This window comes from Perognathus longimembris, chromosome 4 (assembly GCF_023159225.1).
Source record: "Perognathus longimembris pacificus isolate PPM17 chromosome 4, ASM2315922v1, whole genome shotgun sequence".
Taxonomy (NCBI): domain Eukaryota; kingdom Metazoa; phylum Chordata; class Mammalia; order Rodentia; family Heteromyidae; genus Perognathus; species Perognathus longimembris.
Window position 1 is genome coordinate 47554746 of NC_063164.1, and position 9827 is coordinate 47564572.

The following is a 9827-nucleotide window of genomic DNA, read 5'->3' on the forward strand; positions in this document are numbered from 1 at the left end:
CTGTGCCAAGGAGCCCAAGTGTTTCTCCTACTCCTTCCTTTAGTGTCTTCAGGGTGCCTGTTTTGATTTCAAGGTCTTTAATCCATTTGGAATTGATTTTGGTGCAGGGTGATATATAAGGATCTAGTTTTAGTTTGTTGCATGTGTTGAGCCAGTTTTGCCAGCACCACTTGTTAAAGAGGCTATCTTTCTTCCATACTATTGTTTTAGCTCCTTTATCAAAGATTAAGTAGGCATAGTTCTGTGGGTTTAATTCTGGGTCTTCAATTCTGTTCCATTGGTCTTCAGGCCTGTTCCGGTGCCAATACCAAGCTGTTTTTATTACTATAGCTTTATAATACAGCTTGAAGTTGGGTATTGTAATTCCTCCAGCACTGTTCTTTCTGCTTAGGAGTGTTTTTGCTATTCTAGGTCTTTTATTGTTCCATATGAATTTCTGGATTGCTTCCTCTATTTCATTAAAGAATGGTGTTGGGATATTAATGGGTATTGCATTGAATTTGTAGATAGCCTTTGGCATTATTGCCATTTTGATTATATTAATCCTCCCAATCCAGGAGCATGGGAGGTTTTTCCATTTTCTTAGTTCTGACTTAATTTCATTTTTCAAGCTTTTAAAGTTCTCTTCAAAGAGGTCTTTCACTTCTTTGGTTAAGGTTATTCCTAGGTATTTTATGTTTTTGGGGGCTATTGCAAAAGGAGTTGCTTTCCTGATTTCAGCCTCGGTCTTCGGGTTGTTAGCATAGAGAAAGGCCGTTGATTTTTGAAGGTTTATTTTATATCCTGCGACTTTGCCAAAGTTTTGTATCAGCTCTAGTAGCTTGGGGGTAGAGTCTATGGGATTCTTTAGGTATAGGATCATGTCATCTGCGAAGAGAGAAAGTTTAACTTCATCTTTTCCTATTTGGATCCCCTTTATATTCTCTTCTTGCCTAATTGCTCTGGCTAGGAATTCTAGTACTATGTTGAAGAGCAGGGGAGAGAGTGGACATCCCTGCCTTGTTCCTGATTTTAAAGGGAATGGCTTTAGTTTTTCACCATTTAGAGTTATGCTTGCTGTTGGTTTGTCATAAACTGCCTTGATTATATTCAGGAATGTTCCCTGGAATCCCAGTTTTTCCAGGGCTTTTAGCATAAATGGGTGCTGGATTTTATCGAACGCTTTTTCCGCATCCAGCGATAAAACCATGTGGTTCTTTACCTTGCTCCGGTTGATGTGGTGGATTACATTAATTGACTTGCGTATATTAAACCAGCTTTGCATCCCTGGGATGAATCCAGTTTGATCGTGGTGTATGATTTTTTTGATGACTTGTTGAAGTCGATTGGCCAGAATTTTGTTGAGAATTTTTGCATCTATGTTCATCAGGGAGATTGGTCTGTAGTCCTCTTTCCGTGATGAGTCCCTGCCTGGTTTTGGGATGAGGGTTATACTGGCTTCATAAAATGAGTCTGGCAGTGAACGTTCTCTTTCAATTTCATTGAAGAGTTTGAGAAATATTGGAGTGAGTTCTGTTTTGAAGGCCTTGTAGAATTCTGCTGTGAATCCATCTGGACCTGGGCTTTTCTTGGATGGGAGATCATTTATTGCTGTTTCTATTTCAATACTGGATATGGGTCTGTTTAGAAGGTTTAAGTCTTCATAGTTGAGTTTGGGGGTATCAATTTTTTCTAGGAAATCATCCATTTCTTCCAAGTTCTCGAATTTGTTGGCATAAAGGTTTGCAAAATAGTCCCTTATTATTTTCTGAATTTTGGTTATTTCTGTGGTGATGCTACCTGTTTCATCTCTTATCTTGTTTATTTGAGTGTGCTGCCTTCGTTCTTTGGTCAGGTTTGCCAGGGGTCTGTCTATCTTGTTGATTTTTTCAAAGAACCAACTCTTTGTTTTGTTGATTCTTTCGATGGTTTTTTTCGTCTCTAATTGATTTAATTCTGATTTGATTTTAATTATTTGCTTCCGTCTATTGACTTGGGGTTTGGCTTGCTGTTCTCTCTCCAGAAAATTAAGGTGCTTCCTTAAATTACTGAGTTGCTGTTTCTCCAGTTTGTTGATGTATGTACTCAGAGATATAAATTTTCCTCTAAGTACTGCCTTTGCTGTGTCCCAAAGGAGCTGGTACTTTGTGCCCTCAACTTGGTTGAAGTCCATAAACATTTGAATTTCTGTTTTAATTTCTTCAATGATCCACTGATGGTTCAGCAGTGTGTTCTTTAGTCTCCATGAATTGTGGGATTTTCTGTGGTGGCTGAATGAGTTGAGCTCTAATTTTATTCCATTGTGGTCTGAAAGAATGCAGGGAATGATTTTGATACTTCTGAATTTGTACAGATTTTCTTTGTGCCCTAAGATGTGATCTATTTTGGAGAATGTTCCGTGTGCTGCCGAAAAGAATGTGTATTCTGTCCTTGCTGGGTGGAATATTCTGTAGATGTCGATTAAGTCTAGTTGGTCTATGCAATTGTTTAGTTCTGTGGTTTCTTTGTTCAGTTTTTGGCGTGTTGATCTGTCCAGAGGTGATAGTGGAGTGTTAAAGTCCCCCACTATCATTGTGTTTGGGTCTATGAATGTTTTTAGAGCCAGTAGTGTTTGTTTGATGAAGTTGGGTGCTCCTGCATTTGGCGTGTAGATATTTAGGATGGTTATTTCTTCCTGTTGGAGAGATCCTTTTACTAGTATGTAGTAACCTTCTTTGTCTCTTCTTACCTTTTTTAATTTGAAGTCAATTTTGTCTGATACTAGGATTGCAACTCCAGCCTGCTTATGGGGGCCATTTGCTTGATAGATTTGTTTCCAGCCTTTCACTTTTAGAAGATGTTTACTTTTGCTGGATAGATGTGTCTCTTGGAGGCAGCAGAAAGATGGATCTTGATTTTTGATCCAACTTATGAGCCTATGTCGTTTGATTGGAGAATTAAGTCCATTAATGTTGACAGTTAGGATTGAGAGGTGATCGTTTGTTCCTTTCATTATCACTGTCTTGTTTGAAGCTGTGTCTTCCCATTTCTTGATCTAGTGTTTACTAATTAGGGTTCATTTCTCTGTCTGTGTTGGGATCCTGATTATTTTCCCTGTATAGTACATCTTTAAGGATTTTGTGTAAAGCTGGTTTGGTGGAGATATATTGTTTCAGTTTTTCCTTATTGTGGAAGACTTTTATTTGACCTTCGGCTATGAAGGAGAGTTTGGCGGGGTACAGAATTCTTGGTTGGTAGTTATTTTTATTTAGAGTTTGGTATACTTCATTCCAGGCTCTCCTTGCTTTCATGGTCTCTGCTGAGAAGTCTGGGGTAATTCTGATTGCTTTTCCTTTATATGTGATTGTTTTCTTTGCCCTAACAGCTTTGAGTATTTTTTCCTTGCACTCTGCAGAAGCTGTTTTGATCACAATGTGTCGATGGGAAGTCCTATTCTGGTCTGGTCGATTTGGGGTTCTAAATGCTTCTTGTATCTGTATAGGCCTTTCCTTCTGGATATTTGGGAAGTTCTCAGCTAATATTCTGTTAAATAGGTTGCCTATCCCATTAACCTCTTTCTCCAAGTTTTCCTCAATACCTATTATCCTTAAATTGGGCTTCCTGATTGTGTCTTGAATCTCCTGTAGCGATCTGTTTTGTTGCTTGGACTGGATTTGTATTGATTTTTGATCTTTCTCCATAGAATCTAAGGAATCTTCAGCTCCTGAGATTCGATCCTCTGCTTCAGTTAGTCGGGACTGTAGGCTAACTACTTGATTTCGAATCTCTTTTCCTTCTGACTGGTCTTTCCTGATGTTTTCCATGTCATTTCTTAGGTCCTGTATGGACTTCTTTACTTCATTAACTTCATTACTTTGGTTTTGAGTGTTGTCTCTCAAATCTTTAAGTTGGGTAGCTATCTTTTCATTTGACTCTTGAAGCTCACTTATCTTTCTATTTGTGGATGCCATGAAATTCTCCATTAATTTTTGCTTTGCCTCCTCACGCTCTAACATAATTGACTGAAGAGATTCAAACTTTTCATTTATCATGTTTATCAGTAAACTTTGTAGAGCATTTTGGGGGTTTTCTTCTATGTTTTTGATTGACTGCTCTGCTTCCTGCTTGTTTTGGGTGGGGGATAAGACTTCATTATTTGCCATCTTTCTTGTGTTTCTTCTGCCCATTTGAATTGGGAATGCCAACCTACCAGCACCTGTGAGCACTGTTTAAGACCCAAAGCAGCCCTTACCAAGCACTGTTGTGTAAATCTTACAATTTCACAATTATAAACAGATAACTTGTATACCTGTCTATAAAGTTAGATTTGGTGTTCTAAAGAATACAATTTCAATATAACATCTGATCCTGGGCCCTGTATTCAGTAGTTACTTATTTACTGTTACAACCTTATACGCAATTCTTGTTTTTATATTAAGTTCTTTTAGGACTGGCTTTCTCTGTGATCCCCTTTGATTCACTCGTATTAAGCTGTGATATCCTCTATCCAATAACCAGAAGTCAATGGAACCTGGAGGTCCAGGCAGTAAGTCCGGAGGGTAAGTTGGAGGTAGTAAAGAGAATAGAGTAAACTGTATTGGGGGGGTGGTGGTGGTGATTTTGGTTTAGTTTCAGTGACGTGGAAATGTGGAGAAGAGTAGAATCAGTAGAAAGAACATTCATAAAATGACAGACACTGGAGAGTTAGCAGAAAAGGGTGTAGGTGTTATTTATAGGAAAGTAATTTTTATAGGAAGAGGACGCAATGAGAGAAATGAAGTAAAAATACTGGAAGACAGATACACAAAACAGAGAAAAATTATTTAACAAGGAAGTATAAGTAAATAAAAAGGAAAATAACCGAAAAGGAACAAACCTAGCAAATAAACAAACACACAAAAAAACTTGATACAACAAACCAGTAAAAATGGAAAACAAACAAACAAACCAAAAAAAAAAAAAAAAAACAAAAGAAAAAACAGCCAATGATGTTTCAGGTGTGAAAAAATTAAAAAGAAAATTTAAAAGAAAAGTTAAAAAAAAATGTTTGAAAAGAAAAAGAAACCAGTCTCTCGTTTCCCTGCAATGGACTGCAGTCTATTTTCCTGATTGGCTGATTTGACTTGATTTCAGTTGGCAAGGGGTGGTTCTGTTCTGACTTTCTCCCCTGTTGGTGCAATCGTGGGTCTCTGAGGTTCGCACAGCTTGCAGGCAGGCCTTGGGCGTCCTCTGTCGATGGGGACGTGGGCAGTCACAGGAACTGTGGCTCCTCTGTCTGCTGTTGGGCCGCTGCCTTTGATGCCTGGTCTTGACTAGACTGTGAACTCAGCAGAGCATGGCGCCTCTAGCCTGTTTTGCTCCACTGAGAGTTGCTTGCCTGAGGGAGGCGGCCTCCTTGGCATAGGTAGCTATGGAATGCAGCTCCGTTTTGGGCTGGGAATTAGTTTCCTCTGTGACGGGACCGTTTAGCTGTCCCCGGAACTGTTTGTTCCTCCTTCTGTTGTTTCCGTGCCCCTGGTAGCTGCTCCCAGCTTTTGCTTTAAGTTTAGAAGTTCCGGCGGGCAGGGCGGGGCTTCTCTGGCTAGGCCCCGGACTCGCCTCCCACCAGGGCAGGGGGCGTTCTTCTGGGCGGAGCTGGTTCTCACTGATTCCGCCCCTCCTGCCCTTTTCAAAGATGGCTTTTTTGACCTCGCTTTCCCCAGGCCCGCTTCAGTTTCAGTCTGGTCTGACCCTATGCCAGTGGCAAAGATGGCGCTTTGCTCTGGCGGTGGGGACAGGGATGCCTTCCAGAAGCTGGACTGTGGGCACAAGCGAAAATAATTTTTTTTTTTTTTTTTTTTTTTGCGGGGTACTCACGCGGTCTCTGCGATGTCAGGTCCTCCGTGCTCGGCTGCCGTCTGGAGTATTTCTCGCTTTAGCTGCGTGGAGTGCTGGGGGCTGTGCCCGGCACTGTGCCGGAGCCGGCGCTGGCGCCGCGGCGGGACGCCGCCTGGAGCTCAAAACTGTGTTTTCAGACCAGCAAAGTCGATTTTTCCTTCCTGTAGAGAATCCCTGTACTGTTAGAAGTTACTTTGGCTGTCTTTCTCGGAGAAACAGTTTCTATGAGGTGAGAAAACTACCATATCAGAGGGAGCTCTGCAGGGCACAGCCGCTCCTCCGCCGTCTTCCTGTACTTCACTCACAACTAAGATATTATTTAAGTACACACAGATTTGATGATGTAGAAACTCAGTCCAGCACGATTGTCTACTGAGATGTTTTATTCCCTTAGTCATGTATTTATGAATTCCATACTTGGTCATTGTTTCTGCTTCTTTGTATTTGAGATAGGATCTTTCTGTATAACATAGACTGCCATGAAACTCACAATATAGCCCAGGATGCATCCCATCTCAGCTTCCGGAAATCTAAGATTATAGGCATGTATCAGAATGTATGTCTGTACACATATGCATACAGTTATATATACATGCATACAGTTACATATATATACACACATGCATACAGTTACACATATATACACACATGCATACAGTTATATATATACACATGCATAGTTATATATGTATATATACACATGTATACATATACATACATACTTATATACATATACATATATATGGTTGTTCTGTTCCTAGGGGGTCTCGGCATTGCCCTTGAGCTGTTTTTGATCAAGGCTACTTGAGCCACAACTCTACCTTTTCAGCTTTTTTGGTAGCTTTGGTGAAGATAAGAGTCTCATAGACTTTCCCTCCAGGCTGCTTTAAACTTCAATCCTTAGATCTCAGCCTCCAGAGTAGTTAGGATTACAGATGTGAGCCACCAGGCATTCAGCATAATTGATTTAAATGAACATGTTTGTTTACTTTTACATAACAAGGTGATTTAGTTGCTCCAAGGCCCAAGGAAGGCTGGGCTTTCATCATAATAAGATAGGAGGCGTGGAGGCACAGATTGGCAGGCCCAGGATATCAATGCAAATCCTGTCTTTGTAACTGACGAGCTGTTAATCTCTAAAATATCACTTAAATTCTCTAGGCTAATGCGACTGCTGAGGGTGTATGTAAAGTTATAGAAGCCACACAGTTTAATGTATAGGAGGACCTTGTTAGTCTCAGTAGGTAGTAATTAAGTAAGCTTTTATTATAGTAGTGAGGATTTGTACTTGCTCCTTCTCAAACAACTTATGAAGGTACCAGATTCTCTGGGTCAGCTATTCATGAACCTATCAAGCTGTGTATCTGGATAAGAATTTGGGCAAAATGCACAAATGTGTAATTGTCATCACCATTACAGGCTTACAAAACACCACCTCACCTTTACAAAACATCTGCAAAACTTGTTAACTGAGGAGCCTCAGTGGGTAAGAAGAGGGAAGGGAAAGACTGAAATCAGGTTAGTGCCAAATTTGAAATATCAAAGAAAAAAATTTAAAAAAGAAGGAAAAGAGGGAGGAAGGAAAGGGAAAGAAAGGAGGAGGGAGGGGAGCGAAAAGTGGAGAAGGAAAGAAGGATGTAAAGGAAGGAAGGAAGGAAGAAAGGAAGGAAAAGAAGGCTCTTTATAACTGAAGTGCCAGACTTTGAAGTCAGACCCCACTTTACCACACGAACCCCACTTTACCACGTGAACCTGAGATAAGCAGGCCCTGTGAGCAAACCCAGGACAAGCTTATTAGGGCCCAGCCGGTCTAGAACTCTCACCGCTGGGAATGCTTAACTCTGACTGCCCCCAGAATGCTTCGAGCCCTGAGCCAATCAGATTTGTACCTGTGTCCTAATCTTGCTTGCTTGAACACCTGATTGTTGTAACTTTGTTTTTTGCCCTTATAAGGCCTGTGTAATCGCAGCTCAAGGCTTCCTCCTAACCTCCGCTGTGTGGGTGGGTAGGACGAGGCCCGAGTTGCAACTCGCTTGAATAAAGCCTTGCCTTGCTTTTGCATTTTGGAACATCTGAGGTGGTCGTTTTGCGCCTTGGCATAACAATAACCTCTTAGAGTGCCCAGTGGAGAGGAAATGCACCGGGAGGTAGAGGAGAGTGCTGAGACTTCATACTGGGTCCCTGTTGATTATGATGGGGAACAAAAGCTTGCATGTCTTAGTGTGTTTTGACCACCTGCAACAGCCTAGAGGCTCAATGAGCCTACTTGAGCAAACAAACAAGCACATAGTACAACTTGGGAGGGAAAATACCAAGGGCCTTGGCCAGCAGTAACTGCATGTAGCCATTACATGCTGTTATTGCATGTTCTCTGGCATCAGCAGTGACTGTGGCAGGGCAGAAAGGTAGACACAGAGTCCACACTAGAGACACTTGATGAGGTTAGCAGCAGAGTGGCTCTGGTCCAGCCTGAGGGAGATGTGTGCCATCTATGCTGGCTGAGGCTTCCTGAAACTTGGAACAGATCTATCTGCCTGTTAATAGTTCATTTTGTTTTAATAAAACTTCTTTGAACATTCATGGGGCTAATATGCTTGCAATAGTAGAGTTGGTGCCAACTTACTGGGCTGTCTGCATTTGCTGAGGTGTCAGAATGGGTCTTAAAAGGTTAAAATAGACCTTCTAAAAAGTGCCTTGAAAACCAGGTGCAAGTATTAGGGAGACAAATATTTGAGATTTGTATAAATGCAGAGGGGAATTCTTGCAAATGGATAGGACCTTCCAGATTGAGGTGCATCCAAACATGACTTCTGGGGTTCTGCCTTCTTCCTTGTCTGCCCCGTTAGGTAGCAGTCATGCCATTCCACAGTGGTCTACTCTGCTGTGCTCTGAGGGGTTTTATATGGCCTGCATTGTCTGGGTTCCTCACCTTCCTTTGCACGTTGACCAGCAAAGAGGGTTAGCAAGAGATGTTGTAGTGTTTATGTTCCTGAATGACTTCACAATGTGTTGGCATTTTGGGGGCTCTGCATGTAAAGTCACAGATTGTAGCCCTCTGTTGCAGTTTGGACCTGGAACATTTCCCAAGGCCCATGTGTTAAAGGATTGGTCCTCAGCTTAGTGCTATTAACAGATGGTGGCACCTTTCACAGGTGGGACCTAGAGTAAGATCTTAAGTCATTGAGGACATGCCCTCAAAAGTGATAGTGACAATCTAGTCTCACCTTTCTATTCTGGGCATTGAACTCAGGACCTCACACTTGTGCTCTATCACTTGAATCATGCTATCAGCCCAGCCCTGTCCTATTTCTCTTTCATTTTTGCTTCCCTAACATGAGCATCTTGCTTTAAAAAACACTCCTACCCTTTTATGTACTGTTGCATCACAACCCCAAAACTGAAAGCCAAAATAAACATTTCATCTTTTAAATTTGATAAACATAGGGTTTTTTTTTTTTTTTTACAGAATCTGAAAACTGACTAATATGCTCTCTCTTACAAATACAGTTGATAACTTTCTGGGTTTGAATCCCAAAGAGAAGGTAGCTACAGGCTTTATTCCTGTTCCTAGCTTCAGGGCACCCAGAAAACATCATTATCTTGGTTTCCTTTAACCTCACTCCGTCCATGGAAAATAGTCCTAGTGGCTGGGCTGCTTCTCTAGTTACTGTCCCCTAGATCTTACTGGAGACCTTCTAGCCAGTTTCAGTGTTTTTTTAAACAGGCGTCAGATGCTTCGTTATTATCCTTTGCTGACTTCCAAAGTTCCAAGTTGAATAACTTGGGCAGAAAAGGAGCTTTCAAATGGCAAAACCGGACTTTGGAAACTGCCTTTGAATTTGGAATGAAGGTTTGTGAGATGGAGTTACATTTTTCTAGAAAACGGGAAGCATTTTCCAGAAAGACATGCACATCTGTCTTTTACATCATATTGGTTTGGTATACTATTTGTTTCTGAAATATTTTCCTAAAATCTGTAGAATTGGATTTAA